This window comes from Littorina saxatilis, linkage group LG4, assembly GCF_037325665.1.
Source record: "Littorina saxatilis isolate snail1 linkage group LG4, US_GU_Lsax_2.0, whole genome shotgun sequence".
In the NCBI taxonomy this organism is placed as follows: domain Eukaryota; kingdom Metazoa; phylum Mollusca; class Gastropoda; order Littorinimorpha; family Littorinidae; genus Littorina; species Littorina saxatilis.
The window spans coordinates 58,730,057-58,748,077 of record NC_090248.1 but is presented as its reverse complement, the minus strand read 5'-3'; the positions used below and the strand labels follow the sequence as shown (position 1 = coordinate 58,748,077).

The 18,021-nt window shown below is 43.0% G+C and overlaps 1 long non-coding RNA gene across 1 annotated transcript; it reads right to left on the bottom strand.

The window, feature by feature from the left end:
- Nucleotides 1-2,225: 2,225 nt before the first annotated feature.
- Nucleotides 2,226-9,328, bottom strand: LOC138965217 (uncharacterized). The gene is made up of 2 exons (XR_011455363.1): nt 9,143-9,328; nt 2,226-3,782 (listed from the first exon to the last, which is right to left on the bottom strand). It is a non-coding gene; the product is annotated as an uncharacterized lncRNA (long non-coding RNA).
- Between the last annotated feature and the right edge of the window lie 8,693 nt (nt 9,329-18,021).

The window sequence follows — 18,021 nt, the reverse complement described above, 5'->3', positions numbered from 1 at the left end:
GTCACTAAAGTGTAAAAGATAACCTTCTTTCCGGTGTAAACGATAATGTGCAATGCAGAACTCTCTAGGCTTTTACATGGGGTTCGACTGAGTGTCCTTCCACTTGGCATTCCTGTGCAAATTTTGCATGACTGACTGACTACTATAGGGGTTAACGTCCTCTTAGGCTATTTGGCCGAAATAGTACCCGCTGATGGGACAAAAAAAAGAAGTCTGATCTCCTTTAAAAAAAAAAAAGATAAAAAAAAGAAGAAACAAGTCGCGTAAGGCGAAATTACAACATTTAGTCAAGCTGTCGAACTAACAGAATGAAACTGAACTCACTGTATTTTTACAGCAAGAGCGTATACTCGTAGCATTGTCAGTCCACCGCTCGATGCAAAGGCAGTGAAATTGACAAGAAGAGCGAGGTAGTAGTTGCGCTGAGAAGGATAGCACGCTTTTCTTTATCTCTATTCTTTTTAACTTTCTGAGCGTGTTTTTAATCCAAACATATCACATCTATATGTTTTTGGAATTAGGAACCCACAAGGTATAAGATGAAATTGTTTTTAAATCGATTTCGGAAATTTTATTTTAATAATAATTTTTATATTTTTAATTTTCAGAGCTTGTTTTTAATCCGAATATAACATATTTATACGTTTTTGGAATCAGAAAATGATGAAGAATAAGATGAACGTAAATTCTGATCGTTTTAAAAACTAATTATTTTTTTACAATTTTCAGATTTTTAATGACCAAAGTCATCAATTAATTTTTAAGCCACCAAGCTGAAATGCAATACCGAAGTCCGGCCTTCGTCGAAGATTGCTTGGCCAAACTTTCAATCAATTTGATTGAAAAATGAGGGTGTGCCAGTGCCGCCTCAACTTTTACAAAAAGCCGGATATGACGTCATCAAAGGTATTTATCGAAAAAAAGAAAAACACTTCCGGGGATATCATTCCCAGGAACTCGCATGTAAAATTTCATAAAGATCGGTCCAGTAGTTTGGTCTGAATCGCTCTACACACACACGCACAGACAGACAGACAGACAGACAGACACACACACACACATACACCACGACCCTCGTCTCGATTCCCCCTCTACGTTAAAACATTTAGTCAAAACTTGACTAAATGTAAAAAGAAGAAAAAAGGCTAGTTGGCCTATATTGGGACAGGTATTTATAATACGCTGAGGATAGGGTGTGATACTTTGACTCGAACAAGGCTGTCTTCTTCGACACGCCAGCATTTGGTTTGCCTCGTCAAGGTACAGTGGAACCCCCCTTTTAAGACCTCTAAAAATCTAAGAAGATCTGTTCTTAAAAAGAAGGGAGTCGGTTTCCCCGTTCGTATTTGTGTTTTGTACGTTTTCTTGATCTCATCATTATAATATAATATTATGTAGTCGCGGTGTTTCACCAAAGCCGAGTTTACTAAAAACAAACAAAAAAAGAATGGATAATTTTGGGGAAATTGCCCGCTGAAAGTACTCAATAGTTATGCAACTTTTTGATTATTTCGATTTATTACATCATCCAAAACGTTTGGAATGAAGAAAATGAAGAATATACAAGAATTACGAGTTCAGAAGAAAACAAATATTGCCGTGGAAGAGGACCGAACCCGGGACAACGAGCTATTATGTCGCACTGAATCGAGGGAGATTTTAACTTCAAATACTACACTTGATTTCTCGAGCGTGGGCGATCAGTATTGACTCAACTCGAGTTTCCGATTCTCTCCGTTCGTATTTGTGTTGTGTTCTCTTTATCTCACTGTTCGCGGCAAGTTCAGTCAATAACTGACCCTATGCTCCCGTTCACTTCGTATAAGTTTGAAAAGCAATATCAAGTAGCAATAATTTCAAACGTGACCGACATAGTGGCTACGGAATGCATTGACCAATCGCCGAAAGGCGCTGCAGTCATTGTATGACCCAAAATCCTCTATTCTCGATGACATACAAAGGATTTTGTTTGGGAGGACGACGATCTATGGAAGGTTTATTATATAAAGAGAAACAAGTGGTTAAAACGGGCGTCGATAGAGCCAATGAACAGTGATGTAAACTTGTATTTTATTCACTTGCGCATGCATATATCAGACTGTTCACACAGCAAAAGGCTAGTTAGCATACCTGTACTTGTATCATGATGTTAACAGTGAAAAGGGCACATGCAACATGACAACATCACACTATTTACAATGTCTGAATGAACAAAGTAGCAGGTATTTATCACACTGTTTACTGTCAACAAGATTGCACAAATATATTACACGGTTCACATTGAAGAAACAAAGCATCAATAATGCTCATTATCAAATCTGATTACGCCAATATCATATCAATCATAATTCAATGCCTGTTTGCATGAGGTAGCAATGCTGAGATAATCATAATCATAAAAGCCGGGGTCTTAAAACTGTACTTATTTTCATTGCCATACCCCATTCCTGACTCGCCAGATTTTGATCAATCACATCAAAATTGATATCTTCATAAAATGTCAGGTCCCATATCTACTCTTCACCTTAAAATTAAATGAATATATATTATAATATATGAAACATCAGAAATTGTGAAAGAAACAATTGAAAGTCAGCAGAGACTTTCTTCCGAATATAATATAATATAATATATTATATGAATATATATCGGAGAGAAAAAAAATAGAGCAGAAGGGAAACAGGCAAATGTTTCTTGACCACCCTGTACACAAGACCATGAACATTCAAGCAAGGGCCTGTCATTAAGCAATTCCAAACAACCTGCAGTCACATTAGCTCTGATGCAGCAAATACAGTTTTATGGTACACTTTTACTTTCTTTACTTTATTTGGTGTTTAACGTCGTTTTCAACCACGAAGGTTATATCGCGACGAGGGAAAGGGGGGAGATGGGATAGGGGAAAGGGGGGAGATGGGATAGAGCCACTTGTTAAGTGTTTCTTGTTCACAAAAGCACCAATCAAAAAATTGCTCCAGGGGCCTGCAACGTAGCACAATACATGACCCTACCGGGAGAATGCAAGTTTCCAGTACAAAGGACCAAACATTTCCTACACACTGCTTGACCAAAATCCTTACAAACATTGACCACATTCTACACAAGAACCACTTAACGAGGGCAAAAGGAGAAACAGAATCCGTTAGTCGCCTCTTACGACATGCGGGGTGCAGAGAAATAAGGATGTGGAAAAGAAGACTTTTGGTAAGTGAAATAAAGGTGATGGATCCAGTCAGGTAGAAATAAGACAACAAGAAAAGAATTGGAAAACTGCAGGGAATAGTAGGGAGAGTTTTCTTGGAAGGAAATATAGGTGAAAGGACTGGTAAGGCAGAAATAAGACAAAAGAAGAGAAGTAAAGGGGTGGGGTAGCTCTGTTTAAACGCTCCCGCCGCGTGAAGGCGACCCCATGGGAGCTTTATGGTACACAAAGTTAAACAAACTACCCAAAAAACTCAAGTTTTGTCACAAAGACTCAAAGAAAACAAAGTTTACATGCACACTCAGCACTCCCCCCAATGCGGCACATACATATTTGTGTATGAGTGTGAGGATAGTGTGCTCGATCTTGATCTTGATCTCTCTCAAACACACACTCGCATGCACACACGCATGCACACACATACACACACACACACACACATACACACACCCACACACACACCGGTAAAACTAATGACATATGACATTGTGACCTAAATCAAGCAATGAAGCATAACCATTCATGTAAAAGATTGCCTAGAGGAAGGTTCAAATCATTCATCACACAGATAGCTGCTTTCCTCCAATAATTGGTTTAAACATAAGTTTATTTTAACAAAGGTTACAATCATGACATGTATACAAAGTTCACAGAAACAGCAACAAGCTAGAAGCTTATAGTGGTGTTCCTGCATGACATTACAACATAAGGCGGTAACGGGTGAAAAATTTGTCTCAATAAACCAAATCTATTAATAACGTAATGAACGTTGCATAATGATTATAAAGAAAGACAGTAAAGGAAGGAAGGAGGGAAAGAAGATGAATAAAAGAAGAGGGATGGGTAGGAGATGTGCAGAAGTTTAAGTTGTTGTCCGGCTTGTAGAGCATTTATTCTGACTTACCCAAAGCGGCCTGAACGTTCAATGAACGAGTGTACGGTGGAAAAAATTTTCCTGTTCAAATCTAAAGAATACTGTCTGTCTCCGTTTAAAAGGTGGGGGAGGTGAATTGTGTGATTAGGGAGGGTATGTATAGTTTCTTGACGTGCTTCGCGATAATTTGGACAATCGAATATGAAGTGTTGTACGGATTCGGACGGGAATCCACAGTCACAAGATGCATCTGTAGCAACGTGACGTCTCACTAGATCGTTATTGAGATCACTTATATATAACCTGAGCTTACAGTGAATTATTTGTGACATGCGATCTCCAGAATAAAAATAACACGGCGGACTTAAATCGTTTTTTGACAAAAAGTGCTTAAATTCACTTAGGGAATCACTAAGTTTTATATAGTCTGGTAAAGAATTCCAGAGTTGTGTAGTAGATGGGAGAAATGAGTTTCTATATAATTCAGTTTTAAACGATGGAACTTTCCTGTCTAGAGGTCTGCGCCGGTGATATGGGTTATTAGTTGATATCAATGGTGGCAATATCGCTAATAAGTAGTTTGGCACCTTGCGGTGAACGATCTTGTGAAATAATATCAATTTATGACGTGTTCGCCTCTCTAGTAATGAAATAAAGCCTGACTCATCGTACAATTTTTGATGGCTTGTACCGCGGACTGCTCCAACAATGGTTCGAATTGCATCTAAGTGAATAATTTCGAGCTCGGTGGCTAACTCCTTAGGGCAGTTGTCCCAGAGAACATCAGCATAATCAAAATGTGGCAATATGAAGGATTTATACATTGTTTCTAAAGCTTTTCTGCCTAGTCTATATTTATAAGATCGTAAGCAAGCTACTAGCGTACGGCATTTTGCTATAACAGATTTAATATGTAACTCCCACTTACCGTTATTCTGAATAATAATACCAAGATGTTTATGACTTTCAGTTTCTTGTAAAATTGTGCCACCGAAGTTCAAAGGGATGTAATCTGGATTCCTTTTCCTGCTTATATTCAGAAGTTTTGTTTTACTTTGATTAAATTTAACTTTCCACTGACTAGCCCACTGGTCGATTTTTTCAAGATCTGAGTTAAAAATATCTGTTCGCATCTGAGAATTTTCCAGGCTTAAATACATACTTGTATCGTCGGCAAACAGTTTAATAATGGATTCAACGTTATCAACTATGTCGTTAATGTAAACCAGAAAAAGGAGAGGTCCTAGAATAGAGCCTTGTGGAACGCCTGTTTGCACAGGTAAGTAGCTAGACATACTTCCTTTAAGCACCACTGCTTGTTTTCGATCAGTTAAATAGTTTTGCAACCAATTAAACATCTGACCTCGAATCCCTAGTGCAAATAACTTTCTCAAAAGACCTTTGTGCCAGACTCTGTCAAATGCTTTGGAAATGTCGAAAAAGATTGCCTGGACAGTAATGCTGTCGTCGAGTGACTTGCAAAAGTCGTTATATAGGCATGTTAACTGGTACACAGTGGAGTCACCGGGAATAAAACCAGACTGGGAAGGTGTGATTATGTTATTCGATACAAAATAATCAAACACATGTTTCTGAACACATTTTTCAAGGACTTTACCTACGCAGCTTAAGAGTGAGATGGGACGATAATTTGAACAGTCTCCTTTATCCCCCTTTTTAAATATCGGTGTTATGTGTGCTGTTTTCCATATGCTTGGAAATACGCCCTCATTTAATGATCTTGTAAATAAAATAGATAGAGGTTCTGCTATTATAGGTAAACTTGCAATAAGAATCTTATTATGAATTTTATCAGGCCCGACAGCTTTAGATGTATCAAGACTTTCTATTACACTTTTCACTTCTTCAGAAGTCACGACCATATCGTCGACAAAAAAATCAGCATTATCTATATCGGGAACATTATCGTCTGTGTCGTTTATTTCTGATTGTTTAACAAAAGACATATTAAATAATTCAGCCTTTTCCTGGTCTTCAAAATAGGTTTTACAATCAACTGTTAGTGGCGGGATTTCGTTTTGGTCTGAGCCTTTCTTTGCCATAAACCTGTTAACTAACTTCCACCACTGCTTCTGACCAAATTTCTTTGGATCAGATACGGACCGGTCAAGTTCCTCCAAATATTGTTTCTTTCGCGTTCGAATAGCATCTGTGTATTGGTTCCTTATCTTACGAAAGAGTTCCCAAGCTTGTGGTGTGTCTACATGCACAGCAATAGTATGAATAAATCTTTTTCGGTCTTTTAATTTCAAAATATATGATGTGATCCAGGGTGTGTCTCCCTCCCGAATGGTGACTTCCTTGACAGGCAAGCAGGTTTTCACGATCGAATACAACTGCTCCGAAAAAAGAGAAGCTGCGGTATGAATATCTTCTAAAGTCACTATGTTTGACCAATCAATTTTCTGTAACTCAACTATTAACTTTTGACCGTCTAGTTTGCTATAATCTAAAATCGTTCTTTTTGAGTGTGATCTTTTCTTCAAATGATGCTTTAAATAAACGACTGGTACGGAGTGATCACTACAAATGGGAGGAATAACTTCTACTTTATCAACAATGTCAGTGCTTGGGGTAATAATCAGGTCGATACAGGTGGACGTATCTTCAGTTATCTGTGTGGGACTTGTAACTAGTTGCTTTAAGCTATTCAGATACAAAATGTCTGTGAGTTGCTTTGGTGGGTTGTCATTAAAATCGGAATTAAAATCACCAAGAATTATGAATTTGTGAGGGGTGGCCATAACTTGTTTAATAGAAGAATCGATCAGTTGCCAATAAGCAACAGGGGCACTGGGAGGCCGGTAAAACGAGCCTATCAATATAGTTTCTTGATTCAATTTGGTTTCGATCCATATGGCTTCAAGGTTAGGAATCAAAAGATCTGTTCTCTCTTTACAGCATAAGTAATCTTTAACATATATTGCCACACCACCGTGTGCTCCGTCTGGTCTGTCTCTCCGCACAAGTGGATGGAAACCATTAATATTAAATTGGTCTTGCATCTTACCAGCAGGTAACCAAGTCTCAGATAAAGTTACTATGTCAAAATCTCTAATTTCACTTTCTACAATATCAAGTTTGTTCCTCAAACTTCTGGTGTTTAAGTGTGCTACTATAAGTTCACCTTTTTCTAACGGAGAAACTGGTCCCGGATTCGGATTAATGTCCCCACATAACATCAGTTTCAAGACTAAAAAAACTAATATTACAAAACAAAACAGCGTACTTATAGGAATCGAGCGTACTTCACGGTTGCTAGTATTTACTGAGTCCTTTTCAGAGTTATTTTGTCGCGATTCGTTGGGACTGTAACTATAGACGAAGTGTAGAGACCATAATACAATAGCTAAGTTCACACCATTTCCTCTTCTAACAACTATGGCTATTGCTATACAAGCATCAAGAACATTGTAAAATAATACTTTCTGTGAGAGAGTTGCCGCCTTGGAACAGAAACCACCGATTCTAGCCCTGGAAGTTAGAAAATCAACAGGCATTTAGGTAATGGCATCTCTGAAGTACATGCTTAAAATCCAGGGCCGAAACGGTGGTACTCTACCCCACGCCGAACAACGGGAAAAGTGGCTGCACAAGGGACAGAGGCTAGCTCTCACATAGCCTCTGGGGAAACAGAGCATGACTTTATACAGAACACAAGTAAGAAGGAGAGTAAGGAAGAATAAAGAATATGTGTGTTTTCAAGACAAAGTAAAGTAAATGGATACGAAGGTGATATGATTATCGGGTAAGTGAATAGGTCACACGGATGGCTGTGAAGACATTCTACGTCAAATACACAATATTGCATGTGTTATACAGCAGGGTGAAATATGAGTAGCATTTGAATTAGGCACAGCTATGTACATTATTTTGAGTATTAAAGTATTAAAGTATTAACACAAGGGTTGGACGATGTGGTGTAAGTTAAGTTGATGTAGCCGGTACGATCATGAAAAATGAGAAGGTAAAACGAAGTGACCATGGCAAGGGTGAAGACATATAAACAAAAGTATTATGCATTCACTATAAGACTATACATACTTGTATTACAACGATGTTGACAAAGCTTTGGATACATTACATGTTAACAGTGGTTTGACACGGCAAAGTCGAATCTAAGTATTTAAAGCAATGAAAAGATTCGCACGCGGGCATGCGTCGAAACACGACACTTACCCCCGGTCGTTCACATGCACACACACACACACACAACTCACTCGCACACAGACATGCACACACACACACACACACACACACACACACACACACACACACACACACATACACACACGTACACATACCCACGCACACATAACACTACCCCCACCCAATCATCCACGCACACACGCACACAAACGCGCGTGCGCGCACACACGCTCCACCCCCACAAACACACACAAACGTACACACGCTGGCACTCACACACACTCACAAACACACACACGTATCCACTCACACTCGGCGCACGTACACATACTATACGTATCATCAGTTCCAATATTTGGGGTGCGCATACACTTGTACCATAAAGCAAGACTGGTGTCAGTTCAGTTTCTTGGCACAGTGGCACGTACTAACGCGTGGTCAGAGTGGAGAATGCGCGCTCTATACACTGACCTGGGCAGGTGAGGGGAGTGGGGGAGGGGTTACAGGTATGATTCACAGGCACATGCACGTTGACTATGAGAAATGGTGTGATTGTGACAAGATGTACACTTCAAAACATGTGCAGCGTAAAGTTCAGTATTTGTCTCTTTATGTGTTGTATTCTTCATTTTCCTGCACACACACACACTCACACACACACACACACACACACACACACACACACACACACACACACACACACACACACACACACACACACACACACACACACACCTAGATGGATTGTGACGTGACCGTACAGTTAGTGAAGGAGAGAACTAGGTGACCAAAGCTGGCACCAAGGTTGGCACTACACCAAGGCTTCCAGTTCGCGCATGGTTGTGATGCGGTTTACTGTGTTGTGTTTCTTCACAAAGACGACTCCGTCTCTGCACCTCCAATAATTGACACAAAAGAAAATACACACAACTATCAGTTTTCATTCATGTTGTCACACTCATCCATCATTAACCATCTCATGTTGTCACACTCATCCATCATTAACCATCTCATGTTGTCACACTCATCCATCATTAACCATCTCATGTTGTCACACTCATCCATCATTAACCATCTCAGGTTGTCACACTCATCCATCATTAACCATCTCAGGTTGTCACACTCATCCATCATTAACCATCTCAGGTTGTCACACTCATCCATCATTAACCATCTCAGGTTGTCACACTCATCCATCATTAACCATCTCAGGTTGTCACACTCATCCATCATTAACCATCTCAGGTTGTCACACTCATCCATCATTAACCATCTCAGGTTGTCACACTCATCCATCATTAACCATCTCAGGTTGTCACACTCATCCATCATTAACCATCTCAGGTTGTCACACTCATCCATCATTAACCATCTCATGTTGTCACACTCATCCATCATTAACCATCTCATGTTGTCACACTCATCCATCATTAACCATCTCATGTTGTCACACTCATCCATCATTAACCATCTCATGTTGTCACACTCATCCATCATTAACCATCTCATGTTGTCACACTCATCCATCATTAACCATCTCATGTTGTCACACTCATCCATCATTAACCATCTCATGTTGTCACACTCATCCATCATTAACCATCTCAGGTTGTCACACTCATCCATCATTAACCATCTCAGGTTGTCACACTCATCCATCATTAACCATCTCAGGTTGTCACACTCATCCATCATTAACCATCTCATGTTGTCACACTCATCCATCATTAACCATCTCAGGTTGTCACACTCATCCATCATTAACCATCTCAGGTTGTCACACTCATCCATCATTAACCATCTCAGGTTGTCACACTCATCCATCATTAACCATCTCAGGTTGTCACACTCATCCATCATTAACCATCTCAGGTTGTCACACTCATCCATCATTAACCATCTCAGGTTGTCACACTCATCCATCATTAACCATCTCAGGTTGTCACACTCATCCATCATTAACCATCTCAGGTTGTCACACTCATCCATCATTAACCATCTCAGGTTGTCACACTCATCCATCATTAACCATCTCAGGTTGTCACACTCATCCATCATTAACCATCTCAGGTTGTCACACTCATCCATCATTAACCATCTCAGGTTGTCACACTCATCCATCATTAACCATCTCAGGTTGTCACACTCATCCATCATTAACCACCTCAGGTTGTCACACTCATCCATCATTAACCATCTCAGGTTGTCACACTCATCCATCATTAACCATCTCATGTTGTCACACTCATCCATCATTAACCATCTCATGTTGTCACACTCATCCATCATTAACCATCTCATGTTGTCACACTCATCCATCATTAACCATCTCATGTTGTCACACTCATCCATCATTAACCATCTCATGTTGTCACACTCATCCATCATTAACCATCTCATGTTGTCACACTCATCCATCATTAACCATCTCAGGTTGTCACACTCATCCATCATTAACCATCTCATGTTGTCACACTCATCCATCATTAACCATCTCATGTTGTCACACTCATCCATCATTAACCATCTCAGGTTGTCACACGCATCCATCATTAACCATCTCATGTTGTCACACTCATCCATCATTAACCATCTCAGGTTGTCACACTCATCCATCATTAACCATCTCAGGTTGTCACACTCATCCATCATTAACCATCTCAGGTTGTCACACTCATCCATCATTAACCATCTCAGGTTGTCACACTCATCCATCATTAACCATCTCAGGTTGTCACACTCATCCATCATTAACCATCTCAGGTTGTCACACTCATCCATCATTAACCATCTCAGGTTGTCACACTCATCCATCATTAACCATCTCAGGTTGTCACACTCATCCATCATTAACCATCTCAGGTTGTCACACTCATCCATCATTAACCATCTCAGGTTGTCACACTCATCCATCATTAACCATCTCAGGTTGTCACACTCATCCATCATTAACCATCTCAGGTTGTCACACTCATCCATCATTAACCATCTCAGGTTGTCACACTCATCCATCATTAACCATCTCAGGTTGTCACACTCATCCATCATTAACCATCTCAGGTTGTCACACTCATCCATCATTAACCACCTCAGGTTGTCACACTCATCCATCATTAACCATCTCAGGTTGTCACACTCATCCATCATTAACCATCTCATGTTGTCACACTCATCCATCATTAACCATCTCATGTTGTCACACTCATCCATCATTAACCATCTCATGTTGTCACACTCATCCATCATTAACCATCTCATGTTGTCACACTCATCCATCATTAACCATCTCAGGTTGCTTTGATCAACAAAGGACCTGACACGTTACAGTGAAAACTGTCAAATACGGTCACTGGACTTAGCGGACACTTGCAGAATACGGACAGTCAGTCTCGGCACGGACTGCTTTACACTGTAAAACACCTGTACGTTACGGCCACCTCGGCATTACGGACGCGGACACGTATTTTGGGTCCATAATAAGTCATATACCGTACTTTCCGGGTGACAAGGCGCTTCGTTATCTAAGACGCATCCCCTTCTTTTTAAAATAAATTGTAATCCAGTCACCCATTGGACGCAGGGGGCCGATAGGGCGCACCAAAATGACCCAGTTTTTGCCATGAGAGGTGGTTCCCCTGTCATATCTGAGAGAGGAAACACTTCCTGCATCGGGGTCAGTGACCGGTCAGTGACCGACTTTAACTGAGTGAAAATATGTGTGCTCTGTGTGTGCGGCCAGATCAAAGGCATTGTGATAGCTGGGTGGCCTTGTTAAAAGACACGACCTTCTTCCCAGGGGTCAATGACCCAGTTTTTGCCATGAGAGGTGGTTCCCCTGTCATATCTGAGAGAGGAAACACTTCCTGCATCGGGGTCAGTGACCGGTCAGTGACAGAGTTTAACAGAGTGGAAATCTGTGTGTGCGGCCAGATCAAAGGCAGGGCAGTACCTAGTAGCTGAAACATGCATTATCACAAGTTTTTGGCTCACGTAAGTGTAGCCTATGCGATGGTAAACTTTGTCTGTCTGTGCGTGCGTGCGTATGTATGTGTGTATGTCTGTGGTAGAAACTTTAACATTTTTGGCTAAACACCGAAATACTCATTTCACGTGGTTAATTTTCAAGCACCATCTTCAAATTATTGAAGCAATGATCAACATTGTGTCGGCATGTGTGTAGTTAAAGCGTGTATCCAAAGAAAACGGGTGGTGGGGGGTTTTGAAGGGGTACAAGCAGTTGACTGATTTGTGTCGTGTTTGGCATGTAGACGGCAGGTCAGGTGTCAAGATCAGGTCAGGGGTCGCGCGAAGGATTGTGGTCCAGTTCTCACCTCGCCGATTCGCCGGGGAAGACGATTTCATGTTGTTCGGTTTCTAAGCTCCAGAAAAGTAAATAAAGAAGATACCAAAGGGAGATTTCCTACAATTTGATCTGCACAGCGTGTTTCCAATGTCCACGCGAGGAAGAGCTGTCGAAAGCGCGGCAGTCAGTGTCGATCTTGCAGCCGTATCCCGGTAAGTTCAGAGACAGATCTAGTGTCTCGCACTCTGATAACGTGTCACCTACTGTTAATCCGTTTTGTTTTCATTTCTTTTTATTTCAGCAGACACGGATGTCAAACACAGTGCTAGGCAGTCACCTCTAGTGAAATGAGTTGATCTAAAGTGCCTGTAATGTTTGGATGTCTTTGCTCGTGGTTCGATTTATGTGAATTTCAAGACTTGCAGTAGAGTCTCAAGTTAAGTTTACTCTGCCCGAAAAAAACTGTCCACCATTTACTTGAACATGCAGATATAAGGAAACGGAATGAATCTGTTCTCAAAGTCAAAATGATCACGATTTTTTCCTCAGATTCAAAACATGCACTGTCATGGTTTTGTCTGTACAATTTAGTAAGTCTTAAGTACTTTGCAACAACTTCCTTGAACGTGAAAGACAGTTTTTGAATGCTAGATCTGTATCGCGTTTCATTCCAGACTCGATCCTCTCTTTGATTGTAGATCTACTGTTTGCTGTTTACGCACTATCATATGATTCGCTATGTAACGTTTGGTAAGCTTACCTTGCCACAGCTTTCTTGTCTTTGTTGGCATTTCTGGCTGTGTTGACCGTCAGAATTATTTTAAGAACCAGGCTGCTGCAGTCGACATGTTTCGCATATTGTAGGGTTACCATGCTGCATAGGTAAAGTGGCTTGTATAACCTGACTATTCTGTTTCAAAACACTGTTTATATTTGTGTAGGTTGTAGTCATCATAACTAATCGCATTTTGCCATTTGTTTCAGAAAGGAGGTTAACCTACAACAAGATCGACGCTATGTCAGATATATGCCTCAGCCACATGAAGACTTCCGAATTTAGATCTACTCGGCATGGTGACAAGTCTTGATGAAAAGTATAGGACTGAGGACAGCAGTGGAAAAAGTGCCCACATGGCAGGTACCTAACCTATTACCCTAGTCATTTTATCTGTTTGCCTTCTTTTGAAAATTATACATGGAGTTGATATGATGCGTTAGTTTTAACTGTGTGTGTGTGTGTGCGTGTGTGTGTGTGTGTGTGTGTGTGTGTGTGTGTGTGTGTGTGTGTGTGTGTTTGTGTGTGTGTGTTACGGAGTGAGTGAGTTTGTGTTATGTTACTGTTTGTTGATTTCTTACGTGAGCCTTGAAGGCTTCGCCTCTTGTTAAACTTGTTTTACAACAGTCAATATTAAATGTTTCTCTATTTAATCTAAACAGCTTCTGTTTTTCTTATAAATGTACATGTACATGTGCAGTACTCTCTCTCTCTCTCTCAACTTGACTTTGTCGCGTTTACTTGCACCTGTCTAATAAGGACACCGGCAGAATAAGGACACTTTTGTCTGGTCCCAAGGGTGTCCTTATTTGACAGGTTTTACTGTACAGTGGGACCTTTTCCCTGAGATTCTTTCTTTCTTTATTTGGTGTTTAACGTCGTTTTCAACCACGAAGGTTATATCGCGACGGGGAAAGGGGGGGAGATGGGATAGAGCCACTTGTTAATTCTTTCTTGTTCACAAAAGCACTAATCAAACAAGAGGCGAAGCCTTCACGGCTCACGTAAGAAATCGACAAACAGTAACACAAACTCAATCACTCCGTCACACATACACACACAGAGTAATCATACCGTCGCGATATAACCTTGAACGGTTGAAAACGACGTTAAACACCAAATAAAGAAAGAAAGAAAGAGTAAGCATAAGTGATACGGTGCAAGAGTGTGAGACACTAGATCTAGATCTGTCTGTCTGTAGCCTACTTACGGGGACACGACTGCCAGATGGCCAGATCGACACTGCGCTTTCGACAGCGCTTCCTGGCGCAGACACTGGAAACACGCTGTGCAGATGAACCTGTAGGAAATCTCCTTTGGTATCTTCTTTATCTATTTTCTGGAGCTACGAAACCGAACAATGTGAAATCATGAGTCGTCTTCTCCGAATCGGCGAACTGCAGTATCTATACCACAATCCTTCACGCGATCTGACCTAACCTTGACCCCTGACCTGGTCTACATACCACACACGACACAAACCAGTCAGCTGTTTTTACCCCCCCCCAGTCACGGAGGACATCAACCACAACGTAAAAGAGCTGACACAGACCATCCTAGCGGCTGCCAGGAAGTCCATCCCCCGTGGCTTCAGGAAGGACTACAAACCTTACTGGAGCCAAAGGCTGGCCTGCCTGCACCAGCGACTTTCAGAAGCCAGAGAAAGCATGGAGCAGTCCCCATCCGCTGAAACAACGACCATGCACAACCAACTGAAGGAGGATTTCAACAAGACCAAGACACAAGAACTGCAACAAAGCTGGCAGGAAATCACCTCCACCATTGGCCTCGATTCAGACACAGGGAAACTCTGGCGTCTCACCAAAATTCTAAACGAAGACAGCATGGCCACGCGGGGACCTACAGTAGTAGAAGACAGCGGAACCTTCCACACTGGAAAAAGAGCAGCAAATCTCCTTGCCGACGTCTTTGAGACCGAGAGCACCATCAAAGTCCCACCCCAAAGAAAGAAGGAAGTTGCAGAACAACTTGAAACCAGACTCCGACAGCAGAGAAACGCAGCCCCACCAATGACCTCAGATCTTACCATGGCAGAGCTCGTCGGTGCAAGAAAGCGCCCGGAAAGGATGGAGTCTGCAACGAGATGATCAAGCACCTCGGGCCTGCTGCCAGAACTAAGCTCCTTCAGCTCTTGAACCAGTCGTGGAGATCCGGCGTCTTCCCCTCAGCATGGAAAGAGGTCATCATCATACCCATCCTGAAGAAGGACAAGAACCGCAAGCAAAAAACAAGCTACAGACCAATCAGTCTACTCAGCTGCCTCGGCAAGACCCTCGAGCGCATGATCAACAAGAGGCTGATGTGGCACCTGGAAACCAACAACCTGATCACCAATGAACAGTCTGCCTTCAGGAAGAACAGGAGTACTGAAGACCAGCTGATCTACCTCACCCAATCAATAGAGAATGCCTTCCAGGAGAAGAAGAAAGTCATTGCCACCTTCATTGACCTCTCCAAGGCCTTCGACAAGGTGTGGAAGGAAGGCCTCCTCCTGAAGCTATTGACGGCAGGAATCGCTGGACGAATGTTCAACTGGATCAAGAGCTTCCTGTGCCACAGAACCGCGAGAGTCAAGCTTGACGGCAACCTGAGCTACGCTGTGAAGATCAGGGAAGGAGTCCCCCAGGGAGGAGTAATATCCCCCACCCTCTTCGTCGTCTTCATCAACGACATCACCAACAGCCTGTCCAGACACATCTCCAGAGCCCTACACGCAGATGACCTTGCGATGTGGAGCGCTGCCGAGTCCACCGCAACCGCCAAAGTCCGGATGCAGGAGGCCCTCAACATCACCTCTAAGTGGGCGACAGACTGGTGTGTCACCGTGAACAGCCTCAAGACCGTAGCCACCTGCTTCTCCCTCTCCAATTCCAAAGAGACCCTCCAACTGACCATCAACAACCAGGCAATACCACAGGAAGACACCCCTACCTACCTAGGTATCAAGCTAGACAAGAAGCTCACCTGGAACCCACACATCAAAGAGGCGGAGAGGAGGACTACAAGAAGACTCTCCATCATGAAGAAACTGGCTGGCACAAAGTGGGGAGCCAGCAGCAACATCCTCAGACAGGTGTATACGGGACACGTCCGCCCTGTGATGGAGTATGGAGCTGCAGCCTGGGCCACAGCTGCGAAGAGCAACACCAGCCGGCTCAACAAAGTGCAGAACGCAAGCATGCGCATCATCACAGGGGGACTGAAAACTACGCCCATACATGCCCTTGAAGCCACCACCAAACTCCCTTCCCTGGACCACCGACGAGAAGAGAAGGTCATCGTGCAGTACGAGAAGCTGCAACGACTCCCCTCTCACCCAGCACACCAGCACACCCAACAGCTGACGAAGAACAGGCTGAAAAGAAGCAGTTTCAACCATCTGGCCAAGCAGCTAGAGAGAACCCAAACCAGCTTCCTACCACGCACCCCTGAAGAACAAGAGCCCCTCCAAGACGCTGAAGAGTGGAACAGCCAGCTCAGCAAGGTGCTCTTTGTTACTGACATGCCAGGAGTGACCAACAAGAGAGAGCAGCAGGACGCAGTCCTCAAGAACCTCACGCTGGAGATGATGCACCAGGACTACAACGCCTCAGTATGGACTCACATCTACACTGACGGGTCCTCAGATGGTGCCATCAAAAACGGAGGAAGCGGGATCCTGGTACGCTACCCAGACGGACACACCCTTTCAAGATCCCTGCCTGCCGGAGAGCTGTCATCCAACTACCGGGCAGAACTCACCGCTCTCAGAGAAGCAGTTAGCCTGGTCAGCGAACACCCACCCTCTCACGCCGTCTTCCTGACCGACTGCAGATCCGCCGTCCAAAGCCTGCAGTCGCCCAAAGAGCAGCTGGAACGAGACACCCAGCGTCTTCTTTGTACTCTCTCCCAGAGCACAAACGTCGCTGTCCAGTGGATCCCTGCTCACTGTGGCCTCTCAGGGAACGAGGAAGCGGACAGACTGGCCAAGACTGGCAGCCATCTGGAGCAGACAAGACCAACAGTCTCTTACAGTGAAGCCAAAACCCTGGTGAAAAGACACTACCAAACCACCTGGAATGCCCAACACAGCCTGCCATCTGATGATCAGATGCCCAACTTACAGCGCCATCAGCAGACCATCCTCTTCCGCCTACGGACTGGACACTGTCGACTGCGTGCCCACATGCACCGCCTTGGTCTGTCGCACACACCGAACTGCCCGTGCGAAACAGGCCCACAGACCCCGGAGCACATCCTGCAGACCTGCCCGCTCCACCAGGAAGCCAGAACAGATCACTGGCCACAAGGTGCCACACTGCAGGAGCAACTCTGGGGCACCAAAGACTCCCTGATCCTGACCACTAGCTTTATTCAAGCTACAAAACTTGAAGTCTGACCTGAGGCCAAAAATCCTGGAACGCCGAAGAAGAAGAAGAAGAAGAAACTGGGGGTAAATGTACAGATGTTATGAACAGAAGATCTGAAAAATCAAGGTCTTAAATTCGGAGGGTCTTAGAAAGGGGGAGGGGGGTGGGGGGGGTTCCAATGTATTCATCAGGTGTGCTAACAATAAGAGCCTACACAATGCTTAGGAAACAATACCTGATAGTCACACGTTATTGATTGCCCTCCACAGGCGGCTTCGCATGAACTGTGACATCACACAACAGGCATCGATATCTGTTAGTAATATT